This window comes from Panthera tigris, chromosome B1, assembly GCF_018350195.1.
Source record: "Panthera tigris isolate Pti1 chromosome B1, P.tigris_Pti1_mat1.1, whole genome shotgun sequence".
In the NCBI taxonomy this organism is placed as follows: domain Eukaryota; kingdom Metazoa; phylum Chordata; class Mammalia; order Carnivora; family Felidae; genus Panthera; species Panthera tigris.
This window is the reverse complement of record NC_056663.1, coordinates 426,588-442,404: the sequence shown is the minus strand read 5'-3', so window position 1 is coordinate 442,404 and position 15,817 is coordinate 426,588. Positions and strand designations below refer to the sequence as shown.

At 53.2% G+C, this 15,817-nt stretch overlaps 1 long non-coding RNA gene across 1 annotated transcript; it reads left to right on the top strand.

Annotated features, from left to right (window-relative positions):
- Positions 1-6,507: 6,507 nt before the first annotated feature.
- Positions 6,508-14,595, top strand: LOC122237808. Its single transcript, XR_006216446.1, has 2 exons — positions 6,508-6,924; positions 11,658-14,595. It is a non-coding gene; the product is annotated as an uncharacterized LOC122237808 (long non-coding RNA).
- The last annotated feature ends 1,222 nt before the right edge of the window (positions 14,596-15,817 follow it).

The window sequence follows — 15,817 nt, the reverse complement described above, 5'->3', positions numbered from 1 at the left end:
AAGAAGACATACAGCTGGCCAACAGACACATGAAAAGATGCTCAATATCACTTATTATCAGGAAAATACGAATCAAAACCACAATGATACCACCTCACACGTATCAGAATGGCTACATTAACAGTTCAAGAAACCACAAAAGTTGGTCAGAATGTGGAGAAAGGGGAACACTTTTGCACCTTTGGTAGGAATGCAAACTGGTGCAGCCACTCTGGAGAACGATATGGAGGTTCCGCACAAAATTAAAACAGAACTACCTTATGACCCACCAATTGCACTACTCGGTACTTATCCAAAGGATACAAAAATGCTGATTTGAAGGGGCACATGCACCCCAAAGTTTATAGCAGTGCTAACAGCAATAGCCAAAGTATGGAAAGAGGCATAATGTCCATCAACTGACAAATGGATAAAGAAGATGTGGTAGATACATACAATGGAATACTGCTCAGCCATCAAAAAGAGTCTTGCCATTTGCAACAATGTGGATGGAGCTAGAATGTATTATGCAAAGGGAAATAAGTCAAAGAAAGACAAATATTATATAACTCCATTCACATGTGGAATTTAAGAAACAAAACAGGTGAACATAGAAGAAGAAAGGAAAAATAAGATAAAAACAGAGAGGGAGGCAACCATAAGAAACTCCTAAATTAAGAGAAAAAACTGAAGTCTGCTGGAGGGGAGGTGGGAGGAGGGATGGGATACATGGATGGGCATTAAGGAGGACAATTGTTGGGATGAGCACTGGGTGTTATATGTAAGAGAGTAATCAATGGATTCTACTCCTGAAGCCAAGGCTACAATGTATATTAAAGAACTTGAATTTAAATCAATATATATATTTTTAAAAAGGTCACATGAAGGAAATTTATTATACAAGCTGGTTAAACAGAATTTTGACTGTTTATACAAAAATAAAAACTAGGGGCCCCTGGCTGGGGCACGCGTCAGTTATGCTTCCAACTCCTGATTTCAGCTCCGGTCACAATCTCCCCATCGTGGGATGAAGCCTCAATTCGGGCTCTGCACTGAGCCTGGAACCTGCTTGAGATTCTCTCTCTCCCTCTCTCTCTGCCTGTCCCTTGGTCACGAAAGCGCTCTCTCTCACACAAAAATAAATAAAGCTAAAAATATAAAAGTCACTATCCTTAACACACGCACACTGAAACAGTGTAAAATTAAGTTCCAAAGAACATTTTCACCAGAAAGAGCAGGTAACTGTTGACGCCTCATACCTGAGTATGACACAGTAAATGTGGAAGGTAAAAAACTGTAAAGATGTTGGCACCTATCTTCCTTTCCTTCCGTCTCCCCTTCTAGTGTCCCCACTCCGTGACTACGCCAATGCCCTTTCCTTCTGTTCTCACCGAACCCACTGCTTCTTGCTCACTTCACCTGTCCTTTGCTATCCAAGTGTGCTGTCGAGACCAAGGGACCAGCATGCTCTGCAACCTGTCACCCCTCATTACCCCCACGCCGTCCATCCTCCCTTCCCCGTGCACACCACGGCGCTGACAGGGACCCTTCACACCTCTTCGCCCCCTCCCCGGCCCAGACCCCGCGCGCGCCCACCCCTATGTGCACAGGGACCCGTCCCCCCTCTTCACCCCCGCCCCCGCCCGCTTCCCCGCCCTCAGGTTCACGGGGGCCCATCGCCCCTCCTCACCCCCTCCCCCATCCATCCTCCCTTTCCAGCGCGCGTCACCACACTCACAGGGACGGTCACCCCTCCATACCCCGTCCCCCGCCCGGTCCCCTCAGTCCCGCCCCCACCCCCGCGTTCATAGGGACACAGTCAAGACAGTCCCCCGAGGGGAGTGTTCCCGGCCGGAACGTAAACACACCCTAGCAGGCATAACCAGCGGCAAGGCATCCGGGACCCTCGCCTCTCCCAGCCCAGGACTCGGGCGGGATGGGGCCGCGAAGCGCGGAGCTCAGCCAGAGGCTACAAGCTCACACTCGCGAGCAGGTGCGGTCTTGCCAGAGAGCGCCTCCGGGTCGCGGGGTCGCGGGGTCGCGGGGTCGCGGGGTCGCGGGGTCGCGGGGTCGCGGGGTCGCGGGGTCGCGGGGTCGCGGGGTCGCGGGTCTGGGTGAGCTGAGGGGGCGGGGCCCGTGTGTGCGGTCTCGGCACTTCCTTCCGCTCCGGGCGCGGCATTTCCGGTCCGTCCCGTCCCGTCCCGTCCCGTCCCGCGCGGGGAGTCTCAGGGCGTCCACGCGGGTGTGCCGGGCCGCTTCTGTTCTGCACGTGAAGTACTTCAGCTACTTTCAAGCCAAAGCGTGCAGTCAGGAGGACACGTACTAAGGGCTGAGATGTTTCTTTCTCAACCGCTTGGAAAGGGTTTATGTCACAAACTGCCTTTTCTAAGTGTTTGCTGCGAGTGGGTTGAGAGCAGCTGGGTTTGGTGGTCGGGGACCCTGATGGGCGGGGGCGTCGAGCGGATGAGAGAAGGGGGGCTGTGGGGACCGGGGACCCGGGTGGGTGGGGCGTCGAGTGGACGAGAGAAGGGGGGCTGTGGGGCCGTGGGACCCGGGTGGGAGGGGGCGTCGAGCGGATGAGAGAAGGGGGGCTGTGGGGCCCGGGGACCCAGGTGGGAGGGGGCGTCAAGCGGATGAGAGAAGGGGGGCTGTGGGGGCGGGGACCCAGGTGGGAGGGGGCGTCAAGCGGATGAGAGAAGGGGGGCTGTGGGGGCGGGGACCCGGGTGGGTGGGGGCGTCGAGCGGATGAGGGACGGGGGGTTGTGGGGCCCGGGGATCCGGGTGGGAGGGGGCGTCAAGCGGATGAGAGAAGGGGGGCTGTGGGGCCCGGGGACCCTGGAGGGCGGGGGCGTCGAGCGGATGAGAGAAGGGGGGCTGTGGGGGCGGGGCCCCGGGTGGGAGGGGGCGTCAAGCGGATGAGAGAAGGGGGGCTGTGGGGGCGTGGGACCCGGGTGGGTGGGGGCGTCAAGCGGATGAGAGAAGGGGGGCTGTGGGGCGGGGCCCCGGGTGGGAGGGGGCGTCAAGCGGATGAGAGAAGGGGGGCTGTGGGGGCGGGGCCCCGGGTGGGAGGGGGCGTCAAGCGGATGAGAGCAGGGGGGCAGTGGGGCCCGGGGACCCTGGAGGGCGGGGGCGTGGAGCGGATGAGAGAAGGGGGGCTGTGGGGGCGTGGGACCCGGGTGGGAGGGGGCGTCAAGCGGATGAGAGAAGGGGGGCTGTGGGGGCGGGGACCCGGGTGGGAGGGGGGCGTCAAGCGGATGAGAGAAGGGGGGCTGTGGGGGCGGGGACCCGGGTGGGAGGGGGCGTGGAGCGGATGAGAGAAGGGGGCCTGTGGGGACCGGGGACCCGGGTGGGTGGGGGCGTCGAGCGGATGAGAGAAGGGGGGCTGTGGGGACCGGGGACCCGGGTGGGTGGGGCGTCGAGTGGACGAGAGAAGGGGGGCTGTGGGGACGTGGGACCCGGGTGGGAGGGGGCGTCGAGCGGATGAGAGAAGGGGGGCTGTGGGGGTCGGGACCCTGGAGGGCGGGGGCGTCGAGCGGATGAGAGAAGGGGGGCTGTGGGGGCGTGGGACCCGGGTGGGAGGGGGCGTCGAGCGGATGAGAGCAGGGGGGCTGTGGGGGCGGGGACCCGGGTGGGAGGGGGCGTCAAGCGGATGAGAGAAGGGGGGCTGTGGGGGTCGGGACCCTGGAGGGCGGGGGCGTCGAGCGGATGAGAGAAGGGGGGCTGTGGGGCCGTGGGACCCGGGTGGGAGGGGGCGTCGAGCGGATGAGAGCAGGGGGGCTGTGGGGGCGTGGGACCCGGGTGGGAGGGGGCGTCAAGCGGATGAGAGCAGGGGGGCTGTGGGGGCGGGGACCAGGGTGGGAGGGGGCGTCGAGCGGATGAGACAAGTGGGGCTGTGGGGCCCGGGGACCCTGGAGGGCGGGGGCGTCGAGCGGATGAGAGAAGGGGGGCTGTGGGGCCGTGGGACCCGGGTGGGAGGGGGCGTCGAGCGGATGAGAGCAGGGGTGCTGTGGGGGCGGGGACCCGGGTGGGAGGGGGCGTCAAGCGGATGAGAGAAGGGGGGCTGTGGGGGCGTGGGACCCGGGTGGGAGGGGGCGTCGAGCGGATGAGAGCAGGGGGGCTGTGGGGGCGGGGACCCGGGTGGGAGGGGGCGTCAAGCGGATGAGAGAAGGGGGGCTGTGGGGGCGGGGACCCGGGTGGGAGGGGGCGTCGAGCGGATGAGAGAAGGGGGGCTGTGGGGGCGGGGACCCGGGTGGGAGGGGGCGTCGAGCGGATGAGAGAAGGGGGGCTGTGGGGGCGTGGGACCCGGGTGGGAGGGGGCGTCGAGCGGATGAGAGCAGGGGGGCTGTGGGGGCGGGGACCCGGGTGGGAGGGGGCGTCGAGCAGATGAGAGAAGGGGGGCTGTGGGGGCGTGGGACCCGGGTGGGAGGGGGCGTCGAGCGGATGAGAGCAGGGGGGCTGTGGGGGCGGGGACCCGGGTGGGAGGGGGCGTCAAGCGGATGAGAGAAGGGGGGCTGTGGGGGCGGGGACCCGGGTGGGAGGGGGCGTCGAGCGGATGAGAGAAGGGGGGCTGTGGGGGCGGGGACCCGGGTGGGAGGGGGCGTCGAGCGGATGAGAGAAGGGGGGCTGTGGGGGCGGGGACCGGGGTGGGAGGGGGCGTCGAGCGGATGAGAGAAGGGGGGCAGTGGGGCCCGGGGACCCTGGAGGGCGGGGCTTGGAGCGGATGAGAGAAGGGGGCCTGTGGGGACCGGGGACCCGGGTGGGTGGGGGCGTCGAGCGGATGAGAGAAGGGGGGCTGTGGGGACCGGGGACCCGGGTGGGTGGGGCGTCGAGTGGACGAGAGAAGGGGGGCTGTGGGGACGTGGGACCCGGGTGGGAGGGGGCGTCGAGTGGATGAGAGAAGGGGGGCTGTGGGGGTCGGGACCCTGGAGGGCGGGGGCGTCGAGCGGATGAGAGAAGGGGGGCTGTGGGGACCGGGGACCCGGGTGGGTGGGGCGTCGAGTGGACGAGAGAAGGGGGGCTGTGGGGGCGGGGACCCGGGTGGGAGGGGGCGTCGAGCGGATGAGAGAAGGGGGCTGTGGGGGCGGGGACCCTGGAGGGCGGGGGCGTCGAGCGGATGAGAGAAAGGGGGGCTGTGGGGGCCGGGGACCCTGGTGGGTGGGGACGTGGAGCAGGAGAAGCAGGGGGTCTGTGGTGGCTCGGGACCCCGGTGGACAGGGGCATCCAGCAGGAAGAGCGTAAAGGGCTGTCGGTTGTGGCCTGGGCCACGGGGGCACCAGGGGTAGAACAGGGGGACATTGGTGGCCACAGCCAGTGGGCGAGGGGATGGAGCAGGTAGAGCGGGGGGGGGGTGGGAAAAGCCAGCTTGTGAGCACACCCGCCCCCCCCCCCCCCCCCAACAACCCTCCCGTCGGCAGCCCAGGCTGAGAGACTGTGGAACCAGACTCCATGTCCACGCAGGAGGCAGAGGCACTGCCCGGGGCTCCTACATGGCCTGGAACTCCTTTCTTCTCTACATTTGCTTTATCCTGTTTAGAATTTGTACAGGTGATGGGGTGCTTGGGTGGCTCAGTTGGTTAAGCTTCAGCCTCTTGATTTCAGCTGATAATCATGATCTCTCCGTTTGTGGGTTGGATACCCTCATGGAGCTCTGTGCTGATAGTGCGGAGTCTGGTTGAGATTCTCTGTCTCTCCCCATCCTCCTCTCCTTCTCCCTCTCCCCCTGCCCCACTTGTGTGTGCACACACATAGCTCGCTCTATCGCTCTCAAAAATACACTAAAAAAAAGAAAAAATGTATTGAAAAAGAACTTGTACAGGTGACTTGTGAATTCTAAATGAGGAATGATGATGGCATTCCACAATTTGCTTGAACCGTTCTAAAGTATTTTAATCTTTTCATATCTTTGCTCGCATTATTATAATTTGAAATATATGAGATATTTATGATTTTTTCTCTATTTCTGAATATTGTGTGTCTCGTATGGAGACATTGAAAGTATGTATTTTTCAGGAAATAAGTCACTCTGTTGTTAACTAAGGAAACATTAGCTTTTCAGTAGTTCAGGCATAGTTGTTATGGATGTCTATTCTTTTACATGAACATTTCAAGGTTTTTTTGTTTTTTGTTTTTTGTTGTTAAAATTTTTTCAATGTTTATTCATTTCTGAGGCAGAGAGAGACAGAGCATGAGTGGGGGAGGGGCAGAGAGAGAGGGAGACACGGAATCGGAAGCAGGCTCCAGGCTCTGAGCTGTCAGCACAGAGTCGGACACCCGGCTGGAAGTCACAAACCGTGAGATCATGACCTGAGCCGAAGCCGGACGCTTAACCGACTGAGCCACCCAGGCGCCCCTTCAAGTTTTTTTTTTAATGTTTATTTATTTTTGAGAAAGAGAGAGGCAGAGTGTGAGTGGGGGAGGGGCAGAGAGAGAGAGAGGGAGACACAGAATCCAAAGCAGGCTCCAGGCTCTAGGCTCTGAGCTGTCAGCACAGAGTCGGATGCGGGGCTCGGACCTATGAGTGGTGAGATCATGACCTGAGCTGAAGTCAGACGCTTAACCGACTGAGCCAACCAGACCCTAAAATGCTTTAACTCCAGTGGTCCTTAAAAGATTGCAGGAGGGAGAGGAATTTCCTGTGCTTTTCCAGACCCTTTCATTATTGCCCGAAATGAAGAGCCATGCTATTTTGTTTTTGCGAAAAGCGGCGAAACGGTAATGAGGCAGGATTTAGACGACGAGAGCACAGTCTAGCACGAAAAATAGACAGCCCGTGACCCAAGCAACGTGGGGACTGGACCATTGCATGGGTTACAGTGGATTTGGGGCTGGTCCAGCCTTGGGTTTCTTTCCTTTGCCCGTGTTTTTCACGGACGTTTTCTTGTTCTACAGGAGGCAGCCTGCACTCGATGGACAAGATTCCCGTCCAAAGACCAAAGCACCTTTGAGGTAAGTGCTAGACAGGGAGGAAGGAGAAGTTACTTGCTCTTCAGAAGGAGATCCTTGTCGTCCAGAGCCATACAACTTTTCTTGATGCTCGTTAGGGATTTTCCAAAGTTAGAAAATATAGACAGCATGCGTGTGCTGCAGTATTTTCACCACCAACTCCAGTGGTTCTCCAATTTTGCTGCCCGTAACCATCATGTGGAGACTTCAAACCTCAAGGCCCAGGCCTCAAAACAAACCAACAAACAAACCAACAACAAATGATTGGTATCTTTAGGGCAGTGCCTAGGGAACAAAAAGTTTTAAAACCCAACAACTGTTTGCAATTTGAGAAAAACTGCCAGTCGGTTTGCACACAGTGCTTTTCACAATTTAATATACATAAGATCCACTTGGGGATATTGTTTATATGCATATCTTGATGCATTGGGGCTGAATTGTGCCTAAGGTTTAGTGTTTTTAATAAGACACAGGTCCTACCAAGCTCCTTTTTATTCTCAGATAAATAAACTTTGAAGAATGAAAATGATTTACAAGATGATCTCCAATGCTTCAAAGTTAAAATACTTGTACAGTGTATCGTATTTGTAAGAATTTTATTGGTAGTGAAATAACTTAAAAGACACAGTTTCAATGGTGTTTAATAATCAAAATGTACCAGACAGTAGAGTATTCCCCACCATGGTTTCCACTGAAACACTTCAGCAGAGTCAAAGACTCTTGTCTCTGGAGAGGACACTGCTGAAAAGATGCACACCATATAGATGGGTCCTTTTCCCAGACTGTATCAAAATTTAATCATTTGCAGACCCCATGCAGGTGAATTTCATAGTATTCTCTTTATATTACAGCTTAAACCCTACTCACACAACTTGACTCATTTTTAATAAAATTCATTAATTTAAAAATAATCTATATGCCAGTTTAATAAGTTCCGTTTACATACATACAGTTTAAGTTTACGTGACTAAATATGCAGTGTCTGTGTGTGTGTCCCCCAAGCATCATCTGCAGTGTCCCGCCATTTGCACACATACCGCAGCTGAGGAAGCACTGAACAACCAGAAACAGCTGTTCGTAGATCTTCCTCCTGTCAACTCGCTCACAGTCCCCTCGAGTCACTCGCTCCCAGTCCTTCTCAGAGAGGAGACCAGAGGTCTTCACAGAGGACCCTCGAGGGGACAGAGGGACAGTGTCTGCAAACAAGAAACTGAGGGCTCCTGCTTCCCAGGAGGATGGAATGAGAGCCGCCATTGAATCTGGAGCTCCATTAACCGTTGTCTTATCCAGTGAAGACCATCCTGAGGACGGCCAAGAACATGGCTGGGTGGTGAAGGAGGAGGAGGCACGGTACAGGTATAGACAGCATTCAAGGGGAGGCCTTGTTGCCTGGAGGCCAGAGGTCAGTGATCAGGACCTGGGCTGGTGTCTTCCTGGTCATGTGGGGTGTTGCTTTTGGTCCAAGTCCATTTGTAGTGGACAGAAACTGGAGAGTCTGGACAGCCTCCAGATCAGGTCTCTGAGTGCTCTCCTGGGTGATCTGGCATGGAATGTGTCTTACTTTATTTGGGGGCTTAAGGCGCGTCTGGACGGGCATCTGGTCAAATCTCTTGCCGGATGCCTCGAGGCTGAGCTTAGAGTCCTGGCCCCGTATACATGCAGCAGGATGGGAGTTCAGTGTTGAGGGCATATTATGACACTTGATTTGTGTCTGTTGGGTTAGGACTGGCTCAGGCTACGTGGTTTAGAGGCAGCCAGGGGAACGTCACGGGAGCAAACTTGAGGCCTGTTGTGTGTCAGCGTGATGATGAGGGCAGGATCCTGGCCAAAGTGCTTGGATGCTGGCAGAAGGGCATCAGTGACAGCCACTTCCTGTCTTATTTTTTTGTCCCTGAAGTGAGGTGAAGCTCAGTTCAGGTTTTTTGATGGGAGACCCTGTAGGACGCATGGGTCTCATACCAGGTTTCTTTCCCGGCAGCTGACTTGTGAGAATAGGGCCCAGGGTAGATGTCTTCTTGGTTGCGTAGACAAGCACAGGCCTGTTTGGATGCTGTGGGAGGAGACCCCACGCGTACACGCAAACGTGTATGTACCTATGTATGTGTGTACGTATGTGTGTACACACACACAGTCGACCCTTGAACAACGCAGGTTGGAATTGCATGGGACCACTTATTCGTGGCTTTTTTTCAATACAGTAAAACGTTGTAAGTATATTTTCCTTATGTTTTCTCAATATCAATTTCTTTTCTCTAGCTTACTTCGTTGTAAAAATACAGTGTGTAACACACATACCCTACAAATACGTGATAACTGACCGATTATGTTATCGGGAAGGCTTCCAGGCAACACTAGGCTATTAGTAGCTCAGTTTTGGGGAAGTCAAAAGTTCTCCTCGGATTTCCAACTGGTGGTCTGTGTGTTAATTAGCTTGACTGTGGGAATCCATCACAGTATGTATGTATGTATGTATATCAAAGAGTCATGTTGTAGATAGATTTTAACATGATATGGGGGAACTTGGCAAGGGTGTGCCCTTTCACTGCGCATTTACGTGGGGATCCTGGGCTTGTGGCCTGGGAAGAAGCGGTGCTCCATGAGAGGGACCCTGCAGGGAAGTGGGCTGGTTATGGGCAGAATGTGTCCTGGTCTTGTCCATGTCTGTAGGCTCTGTAGAGAATATCCGGACTGCCTAGTATCAGTAGTTTGGTTTACTCTCCATTTCTGTTCCTTAGCACGTTTGCTACCGGTTTATGAATATTATTATTAACCATAACAACTTCCCCCTTGTTTATTTTCATATTGTCTCTTTCTGTGTCATTATTTTATCCTCTTTATTATGTTCTTACTTCTGTATTATTCCAGCGTTTGTATTTTTTTTTTTTCTTACTTCCTGAGAAGGAAACCGACATGACGGATCTGAGTCTTGCCTGTATTCAGCCGTGTCCATGTCAGTCTCTAAATGGACGCCTAAGCACTGATTTAGTTGAGTCCTACGTCTTCCCTCTTGTCTCCTCAAATCCTGTGCCTGCCGGCCGTGTGTGCCCTCCGGGGCCTCCACCCCATGTGCCCGCAGCCCAAATCTGTTCTCCAGTATCGCCACGCCCATGTCCTCAGGGCACAACCCCTGTGCCCGTGACCCATGTCCGTCATGGTGTTTTTCTAATCCCTCTGCCAGCAGTTCTTGACAGTCTCAAAAGTCTGCGTTCCCTGTGCCTGCACCCTCTGCCAGCCCACGTGATGCTTCATCCCTTTTCACAGTCCCATCATGGAACTCATTTCACCGTCTCTTCACCCCCACGGCCCAGGACAGTTCATGTGTTTGTCCTGGCAGGAGCTGAGCTGACCTTGGGGAGAGACATCTGAGTTGCCAGGTGTCAGAGTAGCAGACAAAGCCTCAAGTCAAAAATGAAAGAGTTAAGCCTATAATGACTTACTGTGGTGGCACAAGCAAGAGCCTTAGCCGCAGAAGTTCTGACTCCCCCACCCCCCACCCCGTTCTATTCCTCATCACCTGGGATGTTGTACAGATCACGGATCGGGTGAACACAAATGTGGGCTTGGTCTCACTGTTGAGGAAACCCCAAACAAAAGGTGTGGCATTTTCATAGACCCTTGGGCTGGAGGGAGAGTGACAAGTGCTAGGGGCAGGAAAGCACTGGGCACTGTGTCAGAGTTGGACAAGCGTTTTCAGGGTTTTCCCGTCTTCTCCCCCTGGGAGGGGATCTCAGCAGAATCAACTGGAGAGGAGCTCATCCCCAGACGCAGATGAAGAGAAGCATGTGTGTTGTAGGAGATGCTGTCCTTCCCTGAGGTTTCTTATGCTGAAATCCAAGCACTTGCCAAGCACCAGATTCCTGAGTGGCACCATCGTTTAATTATGAATGGAGAAATGGGATCGCACAAAGAACTTTAGGAGAATTGGTCCACAGTGACCACCCGCCATCTGCCCCACCTCCTTGGAGGTTCACGTCAGCCTTCCCTCGGATACGGATTTCTGGATTTCCTGAGTCTAATGAAAAAGGACAGTCATTCACACAGACACAGGACTCCTTCATGTGCCTTCTTCTCCCAGGAGGCGTGAGGGGGAGCCATAACCACCAGGTCAAACAGAGTCCTCGCCCTGTGTGACCTCTCCTTCCTGCCTGTCCTGCACACTCTCCCGAGGACCCAACCCCAGGAGGGCACCCTCAGGCAAGGCAAGTGAGGTGGTCTTGAACGACTCGTTGGGGAGACTTCCATGAAGCCTGTCACAATGTACTCCGGAAGCAAAGTCACACAAAGTCCTAACCCCGACGGACACCAGAATCGATGCTATGGCAACACCCTCTGTGGCACACAGAGTTGAATGTGGAAAAGGAAGTATGATGAATTTCTGGGGCGCCTGAGTGGCTCAGTCAGTTAAGCGTCTGACTTCGGCTCAGGTCATGATCTCGAGGTTTGTGAGTTTGAGCCCCGTGTAGGGCTGTGTGCGGGCAGCTCAGAGCCTGGAGCCTGCTTCGGATTCTGTGTGTCTCTCTCTTCTCTGCCCCTCCCCTGTTCGTGCTCTGTCTCTCTCTGTCTCTCAGAAATAAATAAATGGGAAAGAAAATTAAAAACAACATCTGAATTTCCCATTTGACACAAGAGGAAGCCATTTTCAAGTACAAATTGACTTCCAAAAACCTAGGTTCTCCTCTACTCAATTGGAAGCTTCCCAACTGAGGGTCTGAACTCTTTTTACTTAATGTTTTCAGGGCCCCACTCTGAACCCACAAGGATCTTAACTTCCAGTAAACGAGCTAATACTTCAGGCTTTCAGTCCCCACAGTGAAACTGAGCTGGATGCTGTCACTGCTCCTTCATGACTCCACACAAATCAGACTCTGGGGTTCCGTTCCTTTGGAATTTGAGCCTCATGTCATCAGGAACATTTAGAGCCCATGCCTTTCATCCTTCTCTGTTGTCAGAATACTGTTCAGCACTAAGGAGTCCTTAACCTGGTGAGTAAACGCACATCACAGCATCAATTTCCTCACTGTCCTGTTTCTGTGACGGCTAAATGTGAGGCTCACATTGTCCAGAAACCTGCCTGAAAGGCACATGTGCTCCTCCTGTCTGTCAGTAGAGGCTCAGACAGGTGGGAAGCAGGCAGACTCCAGTGGAGGAGACTCAGCGTCCAGCGTGCCCGAGGAAGGGTCAGTAAGGGACACTTCCCTCCCTCCCTGACCCAAAGTCACGTGACCTTTCAGGCACTTTAATCCAGTCAGCTTTGTGGTCCTCACTTGTAGACACTAGGAACTAATCCTTGTGCTTTAGCGTTCTCATGCATTTTTAAATAGTGTGTATATGGAGATAGACTTTTCAGAATGCTCATTTACTCTAGGAAAAAGAGACATGTCTGTGTATGCCTGTTTCATTCATAACCTAGTTTTCCTTGTTTACCTACACAGAAGTGTGGGGGTCCCCTGGCATCATGTACATTCACACTGTTGTCAGCTCATCAGCACCCTCCATGTCCAGGCTTCTCATTTTGAAACCATGTGTCAAACCATGGCGTATTTCCAGTGTCCTTCACTACACACCCTGCCCTCCATGTTCCCCCTTCTGTCTCTCAGATGTTGACTATGCTAGGACATTCAGAGGAATGTTATCCTATGCTAGGTGCCCCCTTGGGACTAGCTTCTTTGGCACTTTGTCTTGTGACCCAGTCATTGTTCCGGCCAGTGCCCACGTTGACCCGTGGGGCTCTGTGTCTTCTAGTCTCCTAGTTTTGGATCCATCCTTCCATCCCTGGCCATCAACTAGGACTTTCCCTTTTAGCCTTTCCTCCCATTGTTTCATATTGGTGTGATTTCCACCATGTCCTGTGGCCTGCCATCAGCCATGGACGGTGTCAGGCAGATGTCTCTGTGATCTTTAAGAGCCAGTCCACAGTGGAAAGGTGGAATCCTATCATCTGGGCATTCCTGACTGTAATCCATGCGAACATCTTTCTTCCAGAGCTGTCCAACAATTAACCGCCCCCACTAGCCTAGGTGGAGGGCCTCCATTTGCAATGCCGTCGGCACTCTGGGTAGTTTCCCTACTTGAAGATTGGCGTGTATTGGACGTCGTATGGACTTTTGAATCTGCCTCGCCTATCTTCCCCAGGAGGCTGCTCCCGTGGCCTCTGTCCATGTCCCTAAAGCCACGGCCCAGTCCCAGCCTGGTGCCTTCCAGCCCCGCCCACAGCTTCCTCCAGCCTCAGCCCGGCCTCACTCAGTCTCCCAGGCACGAGGCCACTGCCACACCCTTACACCCACCATCCTCTTCCCTGTCCCACCCATCATCACACCCATTCCCAATCCCCTAATGCCTCAACTGGCTGCACCTCACCCCCAGGCAGGCTCTCCCCTCCCACCCGGCCAGTGTGGCACCATTCACTCTCAGGGCCTCTCCCCAAGTAGAGTAGAGCAGAGCTGATACTGGGGAGCAGGGGGGTCAGTGGGGGCCAGGGAAAAACCACGTGTTTCGCTGTTCTTAAAATATCCATTGGCACACAGCAAGTTTGGACATGGTTTTTCAAGGATTACGGTTTCCATTAGGCTTTCCTCTTTTCTTATAAAATTGCTGGGTTTTAATGGAAAGTTTTCGACATTATTTGAATCTCTGACATAATTAGACTGGGGTAACAGATTGCCCTCCTCAGTGTAGTGACCTCAGCCAGTCAATTCGAGGCCTTTCTGGAGCAGAAAGCTGACCCATCTCCCAGGACTAGACACCTGCTCCTGTCTGAATGCTTTGGTACTGACATGTCCGTTCCTCCTGGGTCTTGAGACTGCCGGCCTTCATACTGGAATGACACCCCAGGTTCTCCTGGTCTCCTGTCGCAGACTATGAGTCTGGAGTTCCCTCTTGTCCGGCAAGAGTGGGGATGCAGAATCGAATACGAGAGACGCTAATGTCGGGAGGAGACAAGAGCCCCTAACAGGGCTTTCGTTTCGTCGCCGTATTTATTGAGCTCACAAGCTATCACCCACGTGGTGAACGTGAAGAAAACAAGATCTCACGCACGTGAACGTGGAGAAAACAATCAGACAGTAATCGTTAACTTGTGTGTGTAAGAAGGAAGGGTCCGGGGGGCGAGTGGTGTTTGTGATCAAGGTACATTGGCGCCAGATGGAAAGTAATTTCCTGCAGGTGACATAAAAGTTTTTTTTGTGATTCCATTACACCATCTCTCCAGCTGTCCTTGGGCGTTTTCGCCCCGTGGTGGCAGCTTTCCGCTCTAAGCCTTTTTCTAACGCGTTTGTGTAAGTGGAACCTATTTCCCCACAGTCTCCAAAGCTCAGACCAGCCCAGGATCTTCCAAGTGGGTTGTCAGGCTGGCAAATTGCCTCAAAAGGACCATTATGCCACCTATTTCTCTGTCATCTCTATCTGTCTATGTGTCTATCATCTATCTCTCCTGTCTTCCTCGTGTATCTATTGTCTACTTATGGAGTGTCTTCCTCTTACTTATATTGTTCCATCCTCTTCCATACTTTGTTAGTGATATATAAATTCAGATGCCTTTGAGGTAAATGTGGATCACATCCCTTAATTGTTTAGTTTTCTAAGTATATTTTAAGTTCACGGTTGTCATTATGTTTGTATCCTGGATTCTTTGACAGATTATATTAATTTTGAAAATAGAATGTAGTTTAACTCTTTTACCCGTTTTTTGCTCTCTCCTTCTGAATATTTTGTTTCAGTTGCGGATTGAAAGCTATGTCAAAGATGCACTTTTTAGGAAACACATCATTTTATTTTAATCTCACGAACAATGAAATGTTCGCTATTCAGGCATAGTTTTTAGGGATGCGTATGCGCTCACATGAACATGTAAAAATACAGACATACTGCTTTTTCTGTAGCCTCATTAATACCCTTATAAATTGAAGGGTGGAATCTGTGAATTAAGATTTCCCTGAGAAATCCAGAAGTTTAGTTTGGCTGGATTTGGCAAGGCCAAGTAACAGCGTTCCTATTGCCGAAATTGTCCCGTCATCCTCTCAAGTGAGGGCACCTACTGGTTTTCCCATATGCAACCTCAGTTTGCTAATTGTCAACATTTTGATTATTTAATATCATGACTGAATTGGATTTATGTTTTGGAAGAAAAGTTTCTGTAACAGTGGGAAAACATATCACCAGCTGCCTGAGCAGCTCAGTGTTCTCTACGTTAGCTCAAAGTCCAGAGTCCAGCATGGCCAAAATTAAGAGTCACAAGGAGGGAATCCTGGGCCCACCGGACCTTCTGTAAATGTTCATGGTACCCTTTATGCCCCAGAGAATGCCCAGGCTGCAGTGCAAGGCATAGAGACTCAGACCTGCCAGGCTGAGCAACTGCCCAATGTCAGGTCCTCCTGGAAGCCTATGTAATGCCTGTGCTGGCCAGTGACGCCCCCTTCTGGTCAGAAAGCACCGTGCAACACTCTGTCTTGTGACCTCCCCTGTGAATTGCAAAGCCAGGTGTGTGGACTTCCTCGGGTGTGGGTGGAACACATGGCAGAAGGTCAGCCAGGAGGAGCTGGCCATAGTCGTCCTGGGAGCTCAAAGGATGCCTATGGATGCCATCATGAGATCCAGCTCAAAGTGTGTGTGTGTGTGTGTGTGTGTGTGTGTGTGTGTGTGTGTGTGTGTGATGCAGATGTCAATCCAGGAAGAGAAGGTTGGATACCAAAATCACAGGTTGACCTAGAGTGGTTAGTTTTCTGAGGCTTTTCCCTTTATGGCTCTGGTGCACATACACTACTATTTGCATTTTACCTAAGATTCTGCCCAATTAAGAGTCAAATCAAAAGTAAAAATGGATTTCATTGGTTAAAGTCATTCAGGCTCTAACATCCATTTAGCCCAGTTGAACTCTTTTAATTAAAGAGTGAAGCGGCAT